At 44.6% G+C, this 24,850-nt stretch overlaps 1 protein-coding gene across 5 annotated transcripts in view; it reads left to right on the plus strand.

Moving 5' to 3' along the window:
* LOC135550744 (homeobox protein cut-like 1) overlaps positions 1-24,850 on the plus strand; it is a 212,314-nt gene that overhangs the window by 70,181 nt on the left and 117,283 nt on the right. The gene's annotated exons all lie outside the window — the stretch shown is intronic.

A 24,850-nucleotide genomic window follows, 5' to 3' on the forward strand; every position in this document is an offset into this window, starting at 1 on the left:
CTGGCGAAGTCTAGAAAGCATGTGACCTCTCCCAGAGTGGCCAACGTGCTCATGGATGTGGAGTAAGATCAGTCTGGAGTTGTAGGAGTCTTTGGGCAGGATGATAGGATTCTTTAGTTCCGGTAGGCATAGCAGCGTTGCTTAACCTTCCTCCCACTCTGAATGCCATTGTCAACAATTGGATCAAGCTTACAGATTGAGACGCTTCTCTTGGCATATTGTTTTCCTTTCACAACTTGTGCAATTTCTTGTTTAAAGTGCTGTCGTTACTCAAATCGAATGTTGACATTTTCTGCTTCATCTAGGTCATCCACAGACACTTTCTTTTCCAAACGTTAGTTTGAACTTGTCAATTTGTTCCTTCGGGAGTTTGTTAGACTCTGATCTGATCCTGGATCAGTTTGTGTGAGAAGTTTCCTTTTCTTGCTGAACTGTAGAAGAAGTCTCTTCAGTTTCAGCATCCAGGCAACTGTTTTCTTCAAGCTGTTCCATGTTGAATAGTACAAAAATAATTTTGCTGATTGGACTCTTTTCTTCCACACTTGTACTGTTTACGATGACGTCTTTTCTCACCTCTGGATCATCCGGAGGGAGGGAGCCAAGCTCCTTGGCGACTTTCGGCCATTGTGTTTCTGTTTTTTTCCAGGAATTCTGGTCCTTGGCGTCATCTTTTTGAGTTCAGGAAAGTTTCAACATGTAATCCTCTTGTGGCATCATCGGCTGGGTTGTGTTTGGAGTTCAAATACCTCCACTATTTTGCTTTCGATAGGTCAAGGATCATAGCAACCCTATTAGCCACAAAGGTATGGAATCTCTTGGTATCGTTGCGGATGTATTTTAGCACAGACTGGCTGTCTGTCCAGAAAGTTGACTCCTCAAGTTCAATCTGGAGCTCCAACCTTAACATCCTGTCCACTCGCACTGCCAATGTTGCTGCGGCAAGTTCCAGTCTGGGGATTGTCATCTGCTTGAGTGGAGTCACCCTTGATTTCCCCAGTATGAATGAGATGTGGACCATAAGTAGCTTGCCGTGCCGTAACCTTGTTCACTTGCGTCACCGAAGTGATGCAGCTGTGCGGTCTTGTCCTGACCAAAGTTCTCAGGCATCATACACCTGTCAATCTGGAATCTGGACAGCTGGTCCAGCTCTGAGAGCCATCTCTTCCATGAAATAGAGTGTTCTTCAGGGATGACTTCATCCCATCCACACTTGAGCTTGCAGAGCACTTGAAGAATTTGCTTTGCCTTTAATACGAATGGGGCGAGGAAACCTAATGGATCATCAATAGAGCTGAATGTTGAAAGAATACCTCTTCTTGTAAGGGTCTGTTCTTGACAGTGACTCGGAAGGTAAACGCATCACTTTCAATGTTCCATCGGATTCCAAGTGCTCTTTCAACAAGCAGCTTTTCTCTGTCCAGGTCCAGTTCTTTTATCTGCTTGGCTTTATGTTCATCAGGGATAGAAGCCAGCACAGCACGGTTGTTGCTGACCCACTTGGTCAATTTGAACCCACCCTGAGAGCACACATCCCTGAGGCTTTTTGTGAGAGCTATGGCTTGTTCTTCTGTGGCCATTGACTTGAGGCAGTCATCAACATAGAAGTTGGACTTGACTGTTTGAATCACCTCTTTATCGTACCTCTCACAGTCTTTTGCACAACTTGGAGAGGTTATTGCACTGAAAAGATGTACCGTCATTCTGTACTCCTCCAATGTTTTGTTAGTATCACCGTCCGGCCACCATAGGTATCTCATCTTCATGGACACGTACTTGATGGAACATTCCTTCAATGTCTGCCATCATGGCAATGTGCTCTTGCCGAAATCTTAGCAAGACTCCTATAATCGAATTTGCCAGGTCAGGGCCTTGAAGGAGTTCACTGTTGAGAGATGTGCCTTTTATAGGATGATGAACAGTCAAACACCACTCGTATTGTTCCTTTGCGCTTATGGTGAACGCCATGGTGTGGTATGTACCATACCTTTCCTTTCTCTCTGAGATGCTGTTCTTGTGATACCTTCTCGGCGTAACCTTTTATCATCTCTTCAATGAAGCCTTTACTCTGCAGCGTAACCTTTGCACTTCTTGAACTTCTTGATAATATTTAGAGCCCAATGCTTTGCCATGTCACGGTTGTTTGGCAGGACTTCATCTTTGTTGCAAATGGCAACGATAAGTAGTAGTGACAGTATCAAGCTCCATAACCCTCAAAAAATATCGATCCTCAGCTGACATCTCACTTTTCTCTTCATACTCTCTCTCTCAGGGAAGTCATGGTTGTACTGATTTACCAGAAGAACCCCCAGGTCGGCCATTGAGATACGATTGGCCATCACTGAAGGACGCCCAGATTCCTCTGCCATGGCACAATTGTTAAGAGGACCATTCATCACCCATCCGAAGAGGGTTTTCACTGCATACGGTCCGTTGCCTTGGCTATTTTTGATTTGCTAGGGTCCCATTGCCTTTGGAGTATTTACGCCAATCAGGAGTTCGACGTTGGCATCAATCTCCTTCAACTGAACCTTTTTCAGGTATGGCCACCTTCTGAGATCTTTCTGAGTGGGAATGTTCTCTCTTGTCACTGGGATTTTATTCTGGGTGTAGACCTTTGGTAATGCAAGAAATGTGTTGCCTTCCACGTTGCCAATCTCTAATCCAGATATCTCAAAGCTCTTGGTAGGACTCTCCTGCCCCATTGTGTGTAGCAGAATTTCAGTCTCACTGCCTTTAGCTTTCAGCTGCCTCATGAGTCTCTCCGTACAAAATGTTGCTGAGCTACCAAAATCGAGAAACGCATAGGTTAACACAGACTTGCTTCCATTTGCCACCTTTACTTGAGCTGGCACAATTGCATGTGCACAATCTGTACCGGCCCCGGTATCTTCATCAGCTTCCAGTGAAACAAGAGCACTGCTGACAGTCTCCTCCCGCTTTACTGCTACACCCCTCGTATCTGCCTTTTGATATCTAAATCTTTCTCTTCCTTCAATGTGCAGGATAGTGGGGTGCTTTCTTTGACAGCTCTGACAGGTCATCCTTCTTTTACATTCTCTGCTTAAGTGTCCTCTCATCAAACAGCCAAAACAAAGGCCTCTTGGTCGCAGAAACTCAACCTTGGATTCGTGTGGCTGTGTCTTCACTTGTTGGCAGTCGACCAATAAATGCTCACCAGCACAAAATACACATGAGATACTGGAAGCATCAGAATTGTAGGTTCCTGGTCTCTTTACTTTGAATGTTTGTTTTTTTAGAGGTTTTTCAGAGTCACAATCGGCCACAACAGTTACTGCAGTGGTAAAGCTGCTTCCCCTACTCTTGGACTGCTGTTTAAAGTCGGCTTCTGTTTTGGTTTCTAAAAACTTTTTGTTGGGCAATCAACGGAACCTGCAGTATTTTGGACTGTTTTTCCATGAACGTCACAAGGTCACTGAACTGGGCCCTCAGGTGGCTTCTCTCTAAAATATCGCATGCTGTAGACCTCCATTTTTCCTTTACTTTGTAGGGAAGTTTTGACATGATCAACTTTATGTTGGAGGGAAGATTAAGCTCTTCCATGTTCTGTAGGTCTTGCATAGCGTTACAGCAACCTCTAGATAGAGTGTATAGCCACCCAGTCCCTTTCCATTATCCGGTTTGATGTTTGTCCAGTTCCAAACTTTTTCCATGTAAGCAGTGTTGACTTTGATTTCATTGCCAAAGTGTTCCTTTAACAACCTCTTAGCCTCTGCATAGCCTCTTCTGGCTTTCATATGCAGAAAACTACGTACCAGATCCTTGGGCTGACCAGAGGTGTACTGTTCCAGGTAATAAAGCCTATCCTGTGTGTATATGAATATGTGTGTGTGTGTGTGTGTGTGTGTGTGTGTGTGTGTGTGTGTGTGTGTGTGTGTGTGTATATATAATATATATATACTGCTCAAAAAAATAAAGGGAACACTGAAACAACACAATGTAACTCCACGTCAATGACACTTCTGTGAAATCAAACTGTCCACTTAGGAAGCAACCCTGATTGACAATACATTTCACAACCTGTTTTGCAAATGGAATAGACAACAGGTGGAAATTATAGGCAATTAGCAAGACGCCCCCAATAAAGGAGTGGTTCTGCAGGTGGTGACCACAGACCACTTCTCAGTTCCTATGTTTCCTGGCTGATGTTTTGGTCACTTTTGAATGCTGGCGGTGCTTTCACTCTAGTGGTAGCATGAGACGGAGTCTACAACCCACACAAGTGGCTCAGGTAGTGCAGCTCATCCAGGATGGCACATCAATGCGAGCTGTGGCAAGATGGTTTGCTGTGTCTGTCAGCGTAGTGTCCAGAGCATGGAGGAGACAGGCCAGTACATCAGGAGAGGAGGACAGGCCAGTACATCAGGAGGAGCAGGAGGAGCACTGCCAGAGCCCTGCAAAATGACCACCAGCATATGGTCTCACAAGGGGTCTGAGGATCTCATCTCGGTACCTAATGGCAGTCAGGCTAACGAGCACATGATGATCGGATGGCAGGAGACCCTAAAGCATCCGCCAACTCCTCCGCCTGGATTGTGTCCCAAGGATGGAGGTCAGGAGCCAGAGCATCAATGCCTTCCTCTTGCAGAAAGCACCTCCAGCCACAAAATGACCACCAGCATATGGTCTCACAAGGGGTCTGAGGATCTCATCTCGGTACCTAATGGCAGTCAGGCTACCTCTGGCGAGCACATGGAGGGCTGTGCGGCCCCCCAAAGAAATGCCACCCCACACCATGACTGACCCACCGCCAAACCGGTCATGCTGGAGGATGTTGCAGTCAGCAGAACGTTCTCCATGGCGTCTCAAGACTCTGTCACGTCTGTCACGTGCTCAGTGTGAACCTGCTTTCATCTTTGAAGAGAACAGGGCGCCAGTGGCAAATTTGCCAATCTTGGTATTCTCTGGCAAATGCCAAACGTCCTGCACGGTGTTGGGCTGTAAGCACAACCCCCACCTGTGGACGTCGGGTCCTCATACCACCCTCATGGAGTCTGTTTCTAACCGTTTGAGCAGACACATGCACATTTGTGGCCTGCTGGAGGTCATTTTGCAAGGCTCTGGCAGTGCTCCTCCTTGCACAAAGGCGGAGGTAGTGGTCTTGCTGCTGAGTTGTTGCCCTCCTACGGCCTCCTCCACGTCTCCTGATGTACTGGCCTATCTCTTGGTAGCGCCTCCATGCTCTGGACACTACGCTGACAGACACAGCAAACCTTCTTGCCACAGCTCGCATTGATGTGCCATCCTGGATGAGCTGCACTACCTGAGCCACTTGTGTGGGTTGTAGACTCCGTCTCATGCTACCACCAGAGTGAAAGCACCGCCAGCAATCAAAAGTGACCAAAACATCAGCCAGGAACAATAGGAACTGAGAAGTGGTCTGTGGTCCCCACCTACAGAACCACTCCTTTACTGGGGGTGTCTTGCTAATTGCCTATAATTTCCACCTGTTGTCTATTCCATTTGTGAAATTTATTGTCAATCAGTGTTGCTTCCTAAGTGGACAGTTTGATTTCACAGAAGTGTGATTGACTTGGAGTTACATTGTGTTGTTTAAGTGTTCCCTTTATTTTTTTGAGCAGTGTGTGTGTGTGTGTGTGTGTGTGTGTGTGTGTGTGTGTGTGTGTGTGTGTGTGTGTGTGTGTGTGTATTTTCATACTCATACAGTGGGGCAAAAAAGTATTTAGTAAGCCACCAATTGTGCAAGTTCTCCCACTTAAAAAGATGAGTGAGTCCTGTTATTCTCCTCATTGGTACACTTCAACTATGACAGACAAAATGAAAAAAAAAATCCAGAAAATCACATTGTAGGATTTTTTATGAATTTATTTGCAAATTATGGTGGAAAATAAGTATTTGGTCACCTACAAACAAGCAAGAATTCTGGCTCTCACAGACCTGTAACTTCTTCTTTAAGAGGCTCCTCTGTCCTCCACTCGTTACCTGTATTAATGGCACCTGTTTGAACTTGTTATCAGTATAAAAGACACCTGTCCACAACCTCAAACAGTCACACTCCAAACTCCACTATGGCCAAGACCAAAGAGCTGTCAAAGGACACTAGAAACAAAATTGTAGACCTGCACCAGGCTGGGAAGACTGAATCTGCAATAGGTAAGCAGCTTGGTTTGAAGAAATCAACTGTGGGAGCAATTATTAGGAAATGGAAGACATACAAGACCACTGATAATCTCCCTCGATCTGGGGCTCCACGCAAGATCTCACCCCGTGGGGTCAAAATGATCACAAGAACTGTGAGCAAATATCCCAGAACCACACGGGGGGACCTAGTGAATGACCTGCAGAGAGCTGGGACCAAAGTAACAAAGCCTACCATCAGTAACACACTACGCCGCCAGGGACTCAAATGCTGCAGTGCCAGACGTGTCCCCCTGCTTAAGCCAGTACATGTCCAGGCCCATCTGAAGTTTGTTAGAGAGCATTTGGATGATCCAGAAGAAGATTGGGAGAATGTCAGATGAAACCAAAATATAACTTTTTGGTAAAAACTCAACTCGTCGTGTTTGGAGGACAAAGAATGCTGAGTTGCATCCAAAGAACACCATACCTACTGTGAAGCATGGGGGTGGAAACATCATGCTTTGGGGCTGTTTTTCTGCAAAAGGACCAGGACGACTGATCCGTGTATAGGAAAGAATGAATGGGGCCATGTATCGTGAGATTGATGAAAACCTCCTTCCATCAGCAAGGGCATTGAAGATGAAACGTGGCTGGGTCTTTCAGGATGACAATGATCCCAAACACACCGCCCGGGCAACGAAGAAGTGGCTTTGTAAGAAGCATTTCAAGGTGCTGGAGTGGCCTAGCCAGTCTTCAGATCTCAACCCCATAGAAAATCTTTGGAGGGAGTTGAAAGTCCGTGTTGCCCAGCAACAGCCCCAAAACATCACTGCTCTAGAGGAGATCTGCATGGAGGAATGGGCCAAAATACCAGCAACAGTGTGTGAAAACCTTGTGAAGACTTACAGAAAACGTTTGACCTCTGTCATTGCCAACAAAGGGTATATAACACTATTGAGTATTGAGATAAGTATTTGGTCAATAACAAAAGTTTATTTTCCACCATAATTTGCAAATTAATTAATTAAAAATCCTACAATGTGATTTTCTGGATTTTGTTTCTCATTTTGTCTGTCAATAGTTGAAGTGTACCTATGATGAAAATTACAGGCCTCTCTCATCTTTTTAAGTGGGAGAACTTGCACAATTGGTGGCTGACTAAATACTTTTTTGCCCCACTGTATACACTCACACAGAGGAGGTGCATAAATCCTTCTGGCTCCTCTGAATGAAATCTGTGCGTCACAGAGTTCAAGGTCGCAGTGATTATTACAGTGCTAAATGCAGTGTCTCTTTTGGGAAGACTCTTCAGAATCCATTAGCATGAAACACAGGCAGTTAAACGGCCCCTCGGGTGGGCCGCCCGAAAAGTCACAAGCGCTCTACCTCGGAGGAGAGAATGTGTAAAAACCTGCCGGTACTTTCTCAAAGTCACTGTGAACTTCAGAATGTTGGACTTTTCGAAGGACACATGGTTAGCAGTTCAAATTAAACGCTTCGCATGAGTTTTTTAAAGTTATAATTCTCCATTTTGTTTGGATAGAGATTGTGTTTCTGCTAAAATAGCACTAGCTAGCTGTCTAGGTCCAGTGTGTAAGCACATTTGGAAACAACTTCAAGGCAGTTGGCTGCTTTGAGGTGCCTGAACTCGACAATTCACAGAAGACTGGGTCAGTTTAGACTTCAGGGATGTTGTGGTACGTGTGTGTGTCCGTGCATCTTGTGCGAGTAGGAGGTTTAGGTGTATGTGTGTTTTATTCATCCCACATTGTTGATGACTGGTCATGCCTACTGGACCGTCCATCAATGCCCCCCCCCCCTCCTCCAGCCACCATCTAGCCCCAACCCACAACCCTCTGTATCCAAAAAGCATAGTGCCATCTGCCATCCCCTCTTCCTCTGAGGTGGCATGGCCACAGGCTTTTAGCAAGGAACAACGCAGTATTTTCTTTCCAGCCCGAAACGCATGACTCATTGCCATCCCTGTTTGTTTGTGGATGTAATGGAATTTTGCTCTTTGCCGAATACAGTAACTCCATTATTATGAGTGATGATATTGTTTCTCGATATGGGAAAAAGAGCATTTACATTTTACACAGAACCGCAGCTATGATTATCCACCTGCTGCGGGTTTGTTTGGATACATACGGGTGTTAGGCGTTTCACACAAACACTAATATAAAGGCAAAATATGAGAGGTAGCACTTTTGCAAACAAAATGGCCACTGATCATTGATGTGGCTTTCGTTCTGCTGTTGTATCACCCCATGTTGTTTTTATATGCCTAGTGTTGTTTCAGCTTTATTTTACTGACACAGCTCAACAGAAAGAACAAAGTTGTACAGTATGTGTGTGCGTGTGGTATTAGCTACCCAAATGTAACCCACTCTGTCATATTCTGTATATGATTCCATAATCTGTAAGGTCGGTCATAAAACAAACTAGGTTTCTATTCTAAACCTATTCTAAGTAGGTTAGGGAAATTATTTCTGCTATTATGGTGTGTGTTAATGTCTTTACATGTGTGTGCGTGTGTGTTTATGTGGGTGGTATTTGAGACATTAAAGTGTGACAATGTGTACGTCTGTGTTAACGCACATGTGTTTGTGTGCAAGGCAAACATGTGTAATACTCTTGAGTACAGTATTAGTGCGCATGCATGAACACAAGGCAAACGTGATCGTATTAATGTGTGTGTGAGTGAGCACTGTACTGTGTGTGTGTGGCGGGGTTGCCAGCCCGGCCCAGCCTCCTCCTCCGTTTCTCATTACTGTGCTGATGAGTCAGTGTCTGTGAATGCAGCCATCCATGGAGGCGAAGAGTGACGTTAATGTGTTTACTCTGTGTTTGTTCTGTGTCTTTACAGCATGCCGCCGTGACCCTCTAATGGAGTCCAGGGCTCCAGTCCCGGCCTTGGCCCCTTCCCTCTTATTAAGTTTCTCTCCCTCTCTCTGGCCGTGTCCGAAATCTGGCTTGCCTACTACTTACTTAAACTGCACACTGTGTACGAATCATACTACATACTATTTAGAATGTACTGTAAAAAATGAATGCAGTGAGCAACAAATATCAACACACTAGGCTCCCCCTACTGAGAATGTGTCATCTAATGCGCCATTGCGTTGATTCCCGCCATTTGTTCATTTTGGTACAGCACGTCCCCTAAGGTGATTATCACCTGTTGTCAGGCACACGTAGGTCTCAAAATAATATTCTATTCCTCAGTAGTGTGCAGCGAATTCTATGAGATGAAAAGCCAAAATGATTATGCCATCCTGGTATCTCTCCTCTCTTCTCTCTCTTTGGACTTTGCCCAATTTAGAGGAATCCTCTGACATTTTTTGAGATGTCTCTTGGTTTTCAAGACACACCCCTGACCACTTACTTTGTCGACAAATAAAGAAAAGACTTTGCAGGGGGAAAGTGCAGCCGGTGCAGAAACGAAGCTCAGCGGCTCTCACTAGCTCACCTATTAGGCAGGTGTCAAGGTGCAGCAACGCTCCAGAGTTACTGGTAAACTTGGGAAGGGAGGGAGGAGTGGGGAGGTTGAAAGACATACTCTTTCTCTCCAAAGATACACACAAGGTCAGACCCCTGTGCCAAGAATAAGCCCCAACTGCTGCTGGCCCCCCTCCTGACCTCAAGAGTGCATAAATTTATCCTTGGTTGAAAGAACTTGGCAACAAATGGTTTAACTTCTGGTTGCCAAGGGACACATAGGAAGCCCTCTAAGTCAAACCCCACAAAGATGTGAGTCGGGAGCTATCTGAGGTGGAGGTGAAAGATTGACTGAAAAGTGTTCCACTAGCAATAGCCCTTTTTATGGTTTTGATGGTTTGAAAACCCCAGAAGTGAACATCTTGTTACCATGGGGGGAAAAGCAATTGCTTGACAATTACTTCACTATTTACTTACCGACTGAAGCGAGAGACTTTCTTACCAAGCAGTCAATTTTCACAGCCAATTGTCTTTCCTCGATTAATATTTGACATTCATACACGCTCTCCCTTTGTAATTGCCCCCGTGATTGAAACAATTATACACTGCTGACATCATCGAAGGCTTATTACAATAATTGTATAGGACTTTGGGCGGTTGTGGTTTTCGCCGCCCAACAACGGCAGGTTGTGTGTTTATTTCCCTCCCTTCTGTCCCCCCGGTCGCTAGGACGTCTGTTGCGCTGCCTGCCGGCAATGCCCCAGTGCTCATTACTGATTTTAAGTTATGAATACCTGATAGCTCAAATTTATGTTTTATGTTGAGCTCTGCATGTAATTCACCCTCTGAGAATGGCGGTACGAAGATGTGTATACACACACATATTAGAGGTCGACCGACTATGATTTTTCAACGCCGATACCGATACTGATTATTGGAGGACCAAAAAAGCCGATACCGATTAATCGGACGATTTTATAAAAATAAATAAACAATTGTAATAATGACAATTACAACAATACTGAATGAACACTTATTTTAACTTAATATAATACATCAATAAAATAAATTTAGCCTCAAATAAATAATGAAGCGTATTCAATTTGGTTTAAATAATGCAAAAACAAAGTGTTGGAGAAGAAAGTAAAAGTGCAATATGTGCTATGTAAGAAAGCTAACGTTTCAGTTCCTTGCTCAGGACATGAGAACATATGAAAGCTGGTGGTTCCTTTTTTTTTTTGTAACAGTATTTTTTTTATTGGAATTTCACGTTTTTCACCCATATTAAGAGATAAAACAACAGAGACAAAGCAACAAAAAAACAGCACTCACTTACACATACCTACGTATATATACATACATACATACATACATACATACATACATACACACACACACACACACACACACACACACACATACGTACACCATTTTCCTCTTCCGGCTTGGTGCTTCTCTCACCCCATCCCCATCTTTGCGTCTCTCAATACATACATTTTAAACAAACTTACAAACAGAAATTAAACAAAAAAGCTCAGTTTAAACCAAGAGGTTAGCTTCCACACATGGAACGTACAGTGTAGTTCTGAAATACATAGATCCCCGCCATTCTTGCAGCATAATTGGTGGTTCCTTTTAACATGCGTCTTCAATATTTCCAGGTAAGCAGTTTTAGGTTGTAGTTATTATAGGAATTATAGGACTGTTTCCCTCTATTCCATTTGTATTTCATTAACCTTTGACTATTGGATGTTCTTATAGACACTTTCGTATTGCCAGTGTAACAGTATAGCTTCCGTCCCTCTCCTCGCTCCTCCCTGGGCTCGAACCAGCAACACAACGACAACAGCCACCATCGAAGCAGCGTTACCCATGCAGAGCAAGGGGAACAACTACAGTGCCTTGCGAAAGTATTCGGCCCCCTTGAACTTTGCGACCTTTTGCCACATTTCAGGCTTCAAACATAAAGATATAAAACTGTATTTTTTTTGTGAAGAATCAACAACAAGTGGGACACAATCATGAAGTGGAACGACATTTATTGGATATTTCAAACTTTTTTAACAAATCAAAAACTGAAAAATTGGGCGTGCAAAATTATTCAGCCCCCTTAAGTTAATACTTTGTAGCGCCACCTTTTGCTGCGATTACACCTGTAAGTCGCTTGGGGTAAGTCGCTTGGGGTATGTCTCTATCAGTTTTGCACATTGAGAGACTGAAATTTTTTCCCATTCCTCCTTGCAAAACAGCTCGAGCTCAGTGAGGTTGAATGGAGAGCATTTGTGAACAGCAGTTTTCAGTTCTTTCCGCAGATTCTCGATTGGATTCAGGTCTGGACTTTGACTTGGCCATTCTAACACCTGGATATGTTTATTTTTTAACCATTCCATTGTAGATTTTGCTTTATGTTTTGGATCATTGTCTTGTTGGAAGACAAATCTCCGTCCCAGTCTCAGGTCTTTTGCAGACTCCATCAGGTTTTCTTCCAGAAAGGTCCTGTATTTGGCTCCATCCATCTTCCCATTAATTTTAACCATCTTCCCTGTCCCTGCTGAAGAAAAGCAGGCCCAAACCATGATGCTGCCACCACCATGTTTGACAGTGGGGATGGTGTGTTCAGCGTGATGAGCTGTGTTGCTTTTACGCCAAACATAACGTTTTGCATTGTTGCCAAAAAGTTCAATTTTGGTTTCATCTGACCAGAGCACCTTCTTCCACATGTTTGGTGTGTCTCCCAGGTGGCGTATGGCAAACTTTAAACAACACTTTTTATGGATATCTTTAAGAAATGGCTTTCTTCTTGCCACTCTTCCATAAAGGCCAGATTTGTGCAATATACGACTGATTGTTGTCCTATGGAAAGAGTCTCCCACCTCAGCTTTAGATATCTGCAGTTCATCCAGAGTGATCATGGGCCTCTTGGCTGCATCTCTGATCAGTCTTCTCCTTGTATGAGCTGAAAGTTTAGAGGGACGGCCAGGTCTTGGTAGATTTGCAGTGGTCTGATACTCCTTCCATTTCAATATTATCGCTTGCACAGTGCTCCTTTAAATCTTTTTGTATCCAAATCCGGCTTTAAACTTTTTCACAACAGTATCTCGGACCTGCCTGGTGTGTTCCTTGTTCTTCATGATGCTCTCTGCGCTTTTAACGGACCTCTGAGACTATCACAGTGCAGGTGCATTTATACGGAGACTTGATTACACACAGGTGGATTGTATTTATCATCATTAGTCATTTAGGTCAACATTGGATCATTCAGAGATCCTCACTGGACTTCTGGAGAGTTTGCTGCACTGAAAGTAAAGGGGCTGAATAATTTTGCACGCCCAATTTTTCAGTTTTTGATTTGTTAAAAAAGTTTGAAATATCCAATAAATGTCGTTCCACTTCATGATTGTGTCCCACTTGTTGTTGATTCTTCACAAAAAAATACAGTTTTATATCTTTATGTTTGAAGCCTGAAATGTGGCAAAAGGTCGCAAAGTTCAAGGGGGCCGAATACTTTCGCAAGGCACTGTACTAGAAGGCTCAGAGCGAGTGACGTTTGAAACGCTATTAGCGCGCTAACTAGCTAGTCATTTCACTTCGGTTACACCAGCCTCATCTCGGGAGTTGATAGGCTTGAAGTCATAAACAGCGCAATGCTTGACGCACAATGAAGAGCTGCTGGCAAAACGCACAAAAGTGCTTTTTGAATGAATGTTTATGCGCCTGCTTCTGCCTACCATCGCTCAGTCAGATACTTAGATACTTGTATGCATGTATGCTCAGTCAGATTATATGCAACTCAGGACACGCTAGATAATGTCTAGTAATATCAACCATGTGTATTTAACTAGTGATTATGATTGATTGTTTTTTTTATAAGATAAGTTTAATGCTAGCTAGCAACTTACCTTGGCTTACTGCATTCGTGTAACAGGCAGTCTCCTCGCTTTCATATGTTCTCATGTTCTGAACAAGGAACTTAAACGTCAGCTTTCTTACATGGCACATATTGCACTTTTACTTTCTTCTCCGACACTTTGTTTTTGCATTATTTAAACCAAATTGAACATGTTACATTATTTATTTGAGGCTAAATTGATTTTATTGATTTATTAAGTTAAAATAAGTGTTCATTCAGTATTGTTGTAATTGTCATTATTACAAATCAATTTGAAAAAACGGCCGATTGATCGGAGTCGGCTTTTTGGTCCTCCAATAATCGGTATCGTTATCGGCGTTGAAAAATCATAATCGGTCGACCTCTAGTATATACCCTAAAAGCCGACTCCGACATAATCGGCCTCCTCTCCCAGAGTAAGATTTCAGCCCACAAAAAGACCCATCACACTTTTTTGTTGGTTTTCTGAATTTACGAGTTTCAAGCAACAAACAAACTTTTGGGAGAGCGCGATGGTGCTCTTAGATTAGCCCACAAAAAGCTGGCACCTCTTGTTAAGACATGCCTCAGGGCGAATGCCCCACACTGTTAGGTGTAACCCTCTTTTTTTTAATCCGTCTCTGTCGATCTCTCCGTGTGTGTGTATGTGTGTGTGTGTGTTTTTCTCCTTCTGGAGTCATAGCGCTCTCTGTCCCTAAATATTTCAGAGGTGTTCCATGTTAGTTTCTCTGTAAATGTTTCTCCCTGACTTTTCTACGTCCACTCCCCCATCATCTCTTCACTGTCTGCTCGGAGCATTTACTCAGCGCATCCCAAAGAGAGTTACCCCTCCTCCTCCTCGATGTAGCCACTCTCTCTCCCGGTCTTTCTCTACTAGGACAGTAGAATGGCTATCCTCAGTGTGAGGACTATTTGCGATTATTTATGCTTAGGCTGAGGTAATGTTGGTGTCTGCCATTGTGTAATGGCCGCCTGAGCTACCGCTTCCTGACTGAATTACAGGGCAGCCGATGATCATCTTGTAAAATTAAATAGTGTTTGAAGGTTTCAAGAGGACTGGGGCTTGTTTCCACTGGGTAACCTTTTTGAAGTGACTGCTAACAATTATGCATCCCCCTTAATTGTGAAGACCCCCCTCTCTGTTAGCTCAGTATGTTGTAGTAGGTACCTCGCACAGATCGTTCCCACATGTTCCCCTTTCTGACACTTGGTCCTTCGACCTCCCCAGCTGTTGATAGGTAAATAAATACGTGTGTGTGTGTGTGTGGGTGGGTGTGTCGAAGAAAGCGACTGAACATTTCGGCCTGATCTGTTAATGACTTTGGGAAGTTGAGGCACTTCAGTCACAGCATCTCAGCCTGACCAGCTGCTGCCTTGAACAGGGGAAAGAGAGAGATGGAAGGAAAGAGGCAGACATTTACAGAGGAATAGAGTGGGACATGTATGCGTGAGGGAGATAGGCTAAAGGTTAGAGCCGGGACGATAAACCAAAATGTATCGACACCTACGAAACCAACCATTTATCGAGGACGTTTTACTGATAACGATAATAACATTAAGTAGCCTTTATTCCAGGAATGTGAAGATTGCAATGAAATAGGCCTGTCTGCTAATAACAGTAGTAGGAGTACTTATTCATAAATGCTTATTCATTTCATAAATGTATCGTTCAGTTCATCGTGGTATGGATTTTTGCTCTACTGCATGGTGCATAGAGGTGGTGCCTGCCCCTTTTGTTACGTGAGTGCCCTCCATGTAGCAAGGTGCCGACTGCACTGACACACACACACACCATGCAGCAGCAGAGGGGCATGGTTTCTCCTACTCTTCCCCTCATTCTGATTTGCATGGCTGCATCACAGGTTTTTCTCCTGAAGCTATGGCTAAAAATAGCCTCTCAATAGCGGGCTGCCAAGCAGACCTGCTCATCAGAACTAATTGCAACAGAAAAGTTCCCCCCCCACTCCTTTTCCCCTTTTGCCATCCTTAGCTTTTGTTTACTCTGAATAGAATATCCTCTCTTTATTCACTGCAGACCAAACACAAATGTTCAGACCTATATTTTCCCCCACTAGTGTCTGTAATTGTAATTGCCAGGCTACCCATCCACATCGTTCCGGCCAAACGCCACATCCACTGACGTTTCTTCTCCACCAGTCTGTATTTTATCTCCTCCCTAACGACTTCTCGAATGCGAACACTAGAGCAAGGCAATATGGACAAAAACCCGTATCTCAATAAATTGCCTGAATTGATACGATAATGATCGAATCAAATCTTATTGTATTGGTCATGTTATTGCGGGTGTAGCGAAATGCTTGTGTTCCTAGCTCCAACAGTGCAGTAATATCTAACAACTCACAACAATACACACAAAAAAGTAGAATAATGGAATTAAGAAATATATAAATATTAGCATAAGCAATGTCGGAGTGGCATTGACTAGAATATAGTAGAATAGAACACAGGATATACATATGAAATGAGTAAAGTAATATGTAAACATTATTAAGGTGACTAGTGTTCCATTATTAAAGTGACCAGTGATTCCATGTCTGTTATATGGGGCAGCAGCCTCAAAAGTGCAGGGATGAGTAACCGGGTGGTAGCCGGCTATTGATGGCTATTTAACAGTCTGATGGCCTTGAGATAGAAGCTGTTTTTCATTCTCTCGGTCCCTGCTTTGATGCACCTGTACTGACCTCGCCTTCTGGATGATAGTGGGGTGAACAGGCCGTGGCTCTGGTGGTTAATGTCCTTGGTGATCTTTTTGGCCTTCCTGTGACATCGGGTGCTGTAGGTGTCCTGGAGGGCCTGGAGAGCCCTGCGGTTGAGTTTGGTGCCCTAGAGGGCCTGGAGAGCCTGCGGTTGAGGTTGGTGCAGTTGCCGTACGAGGCAGTGATACAGCCCAACAGGATGCTCTCAATTGTGCATCTGTAAAAGTTTGTGAGGGTCTTAGGGACAGAGCCAAATTTCTTCAGCCTCCTGAGGTTGAAGAGTCGCTGTTGCGCCTTCTTCATTACACTGTCTGTGTGGGTGGACCATTTCAGATCGTCAGTTATGTGTACACAGAGGAACTTGAGGCTTTCCACCTTCTCCACTGCTCTCCCGTAAATGTGGATAGGGGCCTGCTCCCTCTGCTGTTTCCTGAAGTACACGATCAGCTTCTTTGTTTTGTTGAGGGAGAGGTTATATTCCTGGCCCTCACCTCCTCAACTGTAGGCTGTCTCATCATTATTGGTAATCAGGCTATTATTGGTAATCAGGCTATTATTGGTAATCAGGTAATCAACTCAATCATCAAGTTTGCAGACAACACAACCATAGTAGTATGGTTGTGTTGTCTGCAAACTTGATGATTGAGTTGGAGGCGTGTGTGGCCACGCAGTCATGGGTGAACAGGGAGTACAGGAGTGGGCTGAGCACGCACCCTTGTGGGGCCCTATGTTGAGGATCAATGAAGTGGAGGTGTTGTTTCTTACCTTCACCACCTGGGGGTGGGCCATCAGGAAGTCCAGTTGCACAGGGCGGGGTTCAGACTAGAGGTCGACCGAATATGATTTTTCAATGCCGATACCGATTATTGGAGGACCAAAAAAGCCGTTACCGATTAATCGGACGATTTTTAAAAATGTATTTATTTGTAATAATGACAATTACAACAATACTGAATGAACACTTATTTTAACTTAATATAATGCATCAATAAAATCTATTTAGCCTCAAGTAAATAATGAAACATGTTCAATTTGGTTTAAATAATGCAAAAACAAAGGGTTGGAGAAGAAAGTAAAAGTGCAATATGTGCTATGTAAGAAAGCTAACGTTTAAGTTGAGAACAAATGAAAGCTGGTGGTTCCTTTTAACATGAGTCTTCAATATTCCCAGGTAAGAAGTTTTAGGTTGTAGTTATTATAGGAATTATAGGACTATTTCCCTCTATACCATTTGTATTTTATTAGCCTTTGACTATTGGATGTTATTACTGCGCTCACTAGCTAGCCATTTCACTTCGGTTACACCGGCCTCATCTCTGGAGTTGATAAGCTTGAAGTCATAAACAGCGCAATGCTTGACGCACAATGAAGAGCTGCTGGCAAAACGCACGAAAGTGCTGTTTGAATGAATGTTTACGCACCTGCTTCTGCCTACCATCGCTCAGTCAGATACTTAGATACTTGTATGCTTGTATGCTCAGTCAGATTATATGCAACTCAGGACACGCTAGATAATATCTAGTAATATCATCAACCATGTGTAGTTAACTAGTGATTATGATTGATTGTTTTTTATAAGATAAGTTTCATGCTAGCTAGCAACTTACCTTGGCTTACTGCATTCGCGTAACAGGCAGTCTCCTTGTGGAGTGCAACTAGAGAGAGGCAGGTCGTTATAGCGTTGGACTAGTTAACTCTAAGGGTGCAAGATTGGATCCCCCGAGCTGACAAGGTGAAAATCTGTCGTTCTGCTATATATGTCAGTGAAATTATATTCAGTATGAGTCGTCAGGCGATGTCTGAAAAATGGTGGATCCACTATAATTTGTCTTTGGAGCACTTCTGTTATTTTACTTCAGTTGACTCTTAACAGAACCCCTGTTAAGTCAAATTATTTCAGTGGCTATCATGCTCAGTCATCCAAGAAGGGCAAGCCAAGGGCCCACAATAGAACCTGGTAAAGGTGTGAAAAGCACAGTTGTCCCTCCCTGGTCTGGTTTCAGTTGGAATTCCACTCCAATCCCAGAGGACAATGAAACCCTATACTCCTATATCAGAAGAACCCTGCCATTCAAAAACCTATCTTGAGAATTGGACAGCTTTTGTTTTGTTTGTGTTGTGTTGTGGGGGCAGGGAATGAGGATGGGTGTCTCTTTATTGGGAGCGGCGGTGATCAATGGTATTGTGTGGAGCTTTGAGGCGGATGGTGGCCCAGCCCAGTGTAACGTCTGTGTGGAAAAGAGGCTGGCCATGAGGCTGGCTGGCTCTGGGTACCGACGGGGCAACACCGACACTGCAGCCTTTTGTGTGAGGGACTATGGGAGAGTCATGACCTCATTCCCAGACAAGCGTCAGGGGCAGGAGAGGGTAGCAGGGGGACAGGGGGTGGGTGTGTATGTGTCTTTGGCCGGCTCTCACGTACCCCCTTCCCATTCCACTTGACCCTGAGACTTCCCCACACCCTCAACCCTCCTGTTCGTTACGTATCAATTTACAACCACAGTAGTGAGTTGGATTCATCCTTAAACTCCTCATGTTTCTCTCTTTTTGGTCTCACATGTTATCAAATACAGATTTAGCCACAGTTGGTCATTTTCTGTGACAAGGATAGGAGCGGTATACATAATGTCCGGAGTTTCCCACACCAGGCTCTTTCCCCCCTGTCTGCTCTAATGGTTGTTGGCCTTTGGCAGGAGGGCAATGAAGGGAGGTCAAAAAGCCTGGCCCTTAATTGTGAGTGGATCTGGCCTCCTCCAGATGGGGAACGGTGGACGGTGTTTGCAGAGCAGTGGGGGAGGGGGGGGGGGTCTCTGTCTATTGATTGTAAACTGATTGAGTCTGTGTCTGGGGGTCTAGAGTCTAGTATCAGGATAGTGTTTGTAAAGCGTCTGCTGTTGGGCCAATGTTTGTAAAATAATAATGGTTTCAGATATTCTGTAGAATGTTGTCTGTCTAACCACAACTCATAAAGTGACTGTGTCTGTAAGTTGAACAACAACCTGGAATTGTGATGGGGTTTGTAGAATAGGCCTAGTTTACTCCGTCAAGTGCCTGCTACTTGAGACACCATTAGTAAAATAACCCGTAAAATGTTTGACATCCAAGGTTGTGTGTAAAACGTCTTTTGTAAAACCACTTGTAAAGTGTCTGCTATCAGGGGGGTGAATGGCCGCCGGGGGGGGGGGGGGGTGAGCTCCATAATTGCCGCTCTCCTAGAAGTGGCGCGATTCTATTTCCTATAGTGGTGGAGCGCGGACAGCGTTTCTCTTATCATTGGGGTCTTCTCTCATTCATCATTGCTTCCCGCTCTCTGCTCCCTCTTTGTGCTGCCGAGGTGTATGAGGGGTAGCCTAGCTGTGTGGCGCCCAGCCTGGCCTGCCCGGGCCCCTTGGAATAATAAGCAGGGTAATGTCTTCTGTCTTTGTCAGATGGGCTCTGTGCAACCAATCTTCAGGGAGTGACAAGCAAGGGTCAGCCTGTCTCCATCAAACCATGGAGGTGGAGATTTTACCCACTACTTAACCCTCAGAGAGAGAGATGGAGTGAGAGAACCCGTGGTGTTTTTAGCCTTCGATGCAATGGGAGTGGAGACGTTAGTGCAGGAACAGAAAGTTTCATAACCCTACATCTGACCTTCTCCTGTTTACACGTTCCTGTTCTCCCTGGGACTATATAATGCTCTCCTGTTGGGTAGGTGAATATGTCTGAGATCACTGTATTCATGTCAGTCCATCAGAAGTTACCTGGGGAAGGAAATACATTTACATGTCATTTTCCTTCCCTCTTAGCCAAGATGCTAGTTACAATCAATTTAATTGCGCAGTTTAGACTTTGATAAGTCCTTCATACATGGATTTGCAAGTATTGAGTATATTGTAAATGTTACAATACCTTAGTGTATAACATTTATCCACTTATCTATAAAAGGTAGACATTAGCATAGGCATAACATAACAGTGAGGCTGCAGTTTGATGTGTGTATGTGCTCACTGGTGATGATGTACCGCCCTCACACTCACACGGTTCAGCAGACACACACTGCGGCAGGCAGGCAGCAACACGGGCAGCTCAGTTGCTCGGCATCAGGACCCCGGTTTCCTTTCTCTCCGTAACACAGCCTACATGAAGAGCTCCTTTGCCAGCGCAAGGCAATCATCGAAGAGAGAGGGAGAAAATGAAAGTGAAAGACAGAGACAGTGAGGGTAGGGAAAAGAAAGAGACAGAACCCCAGTGGTAGTAGGAACAGAGGCCTAGAGCGTCAGACGCAGCCCTCCTCCATTCACGGCCCTGGATTAAAGATGCATCGAGCGGTTTGTGTGTGTTGGGTCGGGGGGCTGGCCGGGACTGGGGAATGTTTTCGCGGAAAGGCATGGCCCAGTTCTTCTGGATGATCTGGTAAAAAATATCTCCCGTCTGTCTCTCCAATATCTCTATAAGAGACGTGATGTTTAGTCAAACTCCATCAGTGTATACTCATTCATATTCTCCCGAAACGATTGATCTTATTCTTCAGTCTATCTCAATCTCTGTTTCTCTCACTCCCTACCTCCCTCTTTGATTCGCTGGCTCATCCTCTTGTGTTTCCTCTACTTGCCCTCTGTCATGTCTGGGCCAGCGGGTCTCCCTCTCGCGGGTGTTGATGTACTGGGCAGTGGCTGAGTCACAAGCTCCCTTGCCCCTGACCGCCGACTCATCTCTTCCTGTAGCCAGCCTGTAGCCAGCCTCAGACCAGACACAGGGGTTAGGCTCCCCTGCCTGTGCTCGGCCAGGCCAGGCCACAGCCAGTGTGAGGCTTGGCAAGCAGCCGCTTGGCTCACAGACCCAGTGGCAGAGACCGGTCAAAAGAGAGAGAACTGCCATTGTGCTACAGTAACCCAGTGGCAAAGGAGGGGAGAGGTAGGTGTGGAGAGAATGTAAGAGCGCGAGAAATCCGTCTACTGTGCTAACCCAATGGCAGGGACAGAGAAAGAAACCATAGGAACAAATGGAGGGAGAGCAGCTCTCCACCCTCAATGACTAGACATGCTATGTTCTGCCCTCTAAAGACCAAGTGCCCTCGCTTGAAACACTCAACTCAGGACAAAAAACCTTAAATTACACAAATGCTGCAATATTACCAAACCCAGGCACTTTCTCTCTCAATTTCATGACATAGACTAATGCTGTAGCCCTTTCTCTCTCCACGCATCACTGCTCTCCACTATAGAGATGAGAGCTCATAGGCCCGAGTAGTACACCCTCCGGGTCTCCACTGTACGCTGCTTATTTCATTGAACAATGACCACACAGGTCCAATGCACTCAAACACAAAGCGAGGGCCACTCAGTGGGTCGACCATTAAAAGGGGAGCGAGGGTTACTTAAAAGCTGAAAATGAAAAGAAGCCATTGTCTATGTCCCTGACCGTCACTGGGGTAAAGAAAGTCTGGCCTAGAAGAAATTGTGTTAATGTAGCCATTGTGCTAAGAAGGTAATTGGTTAAGTAGTGTCAGGCATCCAGTGGAGGGATCCCTGAGGAAGGCCATGTCTGAAGTAAAGCTTGTAAACTCATTGTGGTATCAGACTCTTGTCCTCTTCTCCTACCTTCTTACACTTCTCACCCTCTTTCTCTCCCCTCCTTTTCCCCCTTCTCACATTCTCTCTCCCACTGCTCCCTCCAGCTCTCTGAGTATACCTTGTGATTGTAGTGCGTGTGTGTTGGTGTTATGAACCTGCAGTCTTGCCTCCCTGGAGATCTGGGCCGGTTTCCAAGACAGGGAGCTCCCTGGTGGTGGAGAGTTAAAAAGACATGCAATCACCATAACAATCCCTTTTAGTTTGAGAGGTGATGTACACTACATGACCAAAAGTATGTGGAGACCTGCTCGTTTAACATCTCATTCCAAAATCATGGGCATTAATATGGAGTTGGTTCCACCTTTGCTGCTGCAACAGCCTCCACTCTTCTGGGAAGGCTTTCCACTAGATGTTGGAACACTGCTGCAGGAACTTGCTCCCATTCAAGCCACAAATGCATCAGAAGCCAATGCCAGATTTCTGGATTGGGCTGTGCTCAGAGTATCCTGCCTTGGCAAATTGCACTGTTAAGACACTGATGCCCTTTGCAACCACGTACCTGTGTGAGAGTGCATTCTCAGCCCTCACTAGCATGAAAACTAAAATGAAAATGATTTAAGTCTGAGACTCTCTCCAATACAACCCACCATTGCAGAGTTATGTGCATCCTTTCAAGCACACCCTTCTCATTAACCTGTGGTGAGTTATTCACAATTTTCGATTAACAAATAAGGTTTAATATGTAAGCTGGTTAAATAAAGAGCAAAATGATTGATTATTATTAGTATATTATTATATGTGCCCTGGTCCTATAAGAGCTCATTTTCACTTCCCACGAGCCAGCTTGTGACAAAAAGTAATTCTTATGTTTATTAAACATATTGTATAGTGTGTGTGGCAGGCTTACAATGATGGCAAAAAACAACATTTGAGAGTGTGCTGACCCTGGTTATAGAGGGGGTACGCAGCTGGAGGTTGATTGTTTGAAGGGGTACGGGACTATAAACGTTTGGGAACCACTGTTTTAAAGAATTTGGCAGTACGTCTAACCGGCCTCACAACCCCAGACCATATGTAACTATGGCAGCATAGGACCTCCACACCCGGCTTCTTCCCCTGTGAGATTGTCTGATGGGGAGGGGGGGTGCTGAGGAGTATTTCTGTCTGTAATAAAGCCCCTTTGTGGGGGAAAATGAATTATGATTGGCCCTAATCTATGGATTTCACATGACTGGGAATACAGTTATGCATCTGACTGGGCACAGCCCACCCATGTCTACACCCCTGCCCAGTCAGATGCATATCTGTATTCCCAGTCATGTGAAATCCATAGATTAGGGCCTAATGAATTTATATCAATTGACTGATTTCCTTATATGAACTGTAACTCAGTAAAATCTTTGAAATTGGTGCATGTTCGGTTATATTTTTGGTTCAGTATATGTATGTATAGGTACAAATTGCATTTCCATGTGGTTTTCATGGACCTGCTCCCTCCATCTGAACCCCTTGTGAACCATGTAATGTGTGTCCTGAAGATCAGTGTTTACTGGGCTAGCTTTTATTGGTCACTTGGTCAAGCCTTTTTATCCGTCAGAGTAAAGATCATTTTTATGCAGTGGGGCTCTCTGTATATCAAATTTGGGGCAATTGCATTTGCAGATCTCGAGCAGTGTGTGTGTGTGTGTGCGTGTGTGCGTGTGTTTCCCTGTCGAGATCCAGAAAGACTTTGGAGTTCTCTTGGCCGGGGCAGGAGTGTTATGTTGAAACCAGATGTTGAGCGACGTTTCCTTTTTGTCACGTGGCCCCTTCATAAAGGTGATCTGTACGGTAGCCGGTGGCGACGGGAGATCAGCGGGCTCAGCTGATCCCTCCAGGGGACTGGGAAAAGTCCAGCACACTAGGTACCTTCCTAGCATCGCGCTAATGTTAGCATAGCACAGCATGGTATGGTCTGGGTCAGCCAGTCCCCAGAGTCTTCCATAGAGGCTCCCTAGTTGAAGGGGAAGGAAGGAAGGAAGGGAGGGAGGGAGGGAAGAGCGGGGGGAGACTGGTGTAAACATCAGTCAGTCATAGGAGGCACACTTACACACATCAATGTGGAGGGAGAGAAAGTAAAACGAGAGGAGAGATGGGGAAGAGGATACAACAGAAACCCATAGGCATTTAAGAGCTCTACATTTCACACAGTTGTAATGTCTACCCTGCAAGTTATGGTTGGTCAGCTTAAAATATATGGCCCTTCATGCATTTTGTACATTTCACAATTGACACACGGTTTCAGTAATAGGTTACAGAGGTTATACTGTGTCACAGGACCCCCCATGTGCTGTGCATGTGTTCTGCAAGTGTCAGAGTACACCTATACTGTATCCTGAGGGTGACCAAAATGTCCACTTGGCTAATGTGGGCCAGTCTTTTAGGAGTGTACTTGGTGTGTGTGCATGTGTGTAAATGCATTGCATTCCACTAACTGGCTGCTGCTAACTCGGTTTCAGTGGTCAGTTCTGTTTTGGAGCATGCTGTGCATTCCTATAGGGAGGCCTCATGTAAGGCCTTTTTGTGCCCAGCTGAGATTTATTCAGGGGCGCATTTAATTACATTTTATGATCAAACACGCTTGCTCTGTTCAAATGAAAAGAGACATTGAATTTGGCCATAATCAGATATACTTTAATGTCGAGGTGTCGCATCGCTCCACTGTAGGTTGCCCAAGGTAAGATTCATCATTGCTTGAGTAAGGTCGGAACAACGTTTGTTTTGATTGGAGACTTTGTAAATTCACTTGTTTTTGGGACTTTTATTTTCATCCGCCACAGATTCGAGACTCAACCCAGTTTCTCCCAAGTTAAACAGACAAATAACTCTACAGAAATAGTCGGCTGTTGAAGTTGGACAATTTTTCAGGCCTAACATTACTTTTAGAAGTGAATTAATGAACAGAGTCCACATTTGCATGTAGCGACTCTACGTTTTTCTGTTTTTGCTTGAATGGTAATTTAACCAGAAACAACTGAGTCATGGCGAGAGAGGGAGAGTAAATGTATGCCACACGCTTTTCCTTTAAGCACAGCGTCCTCTGCTCTCATTCAAGGGCAGCACAAGGTGATACTCTGTTTTGTTTTTCTTCCTCCTTTTCCCAGAGAACAAAC

The sequence above is a fragment of the Oncorhynchus masou genome, chromosome 12 (genome assembly GCF_036934945.1).
Source record: "Oncorhynchus masou masou isolate Uvic2021 chromosome 12, UVic_Omas_1.1, whole genome shotgun sequence".
Classification (NCBI taxonomy): domain Eukaryota; kingdom Metazoa; phylum Chordata; class Actinopteri; order Salmoniformes; family Salmonidae; genus Oncorhynchus; species Oncorhynchus masou.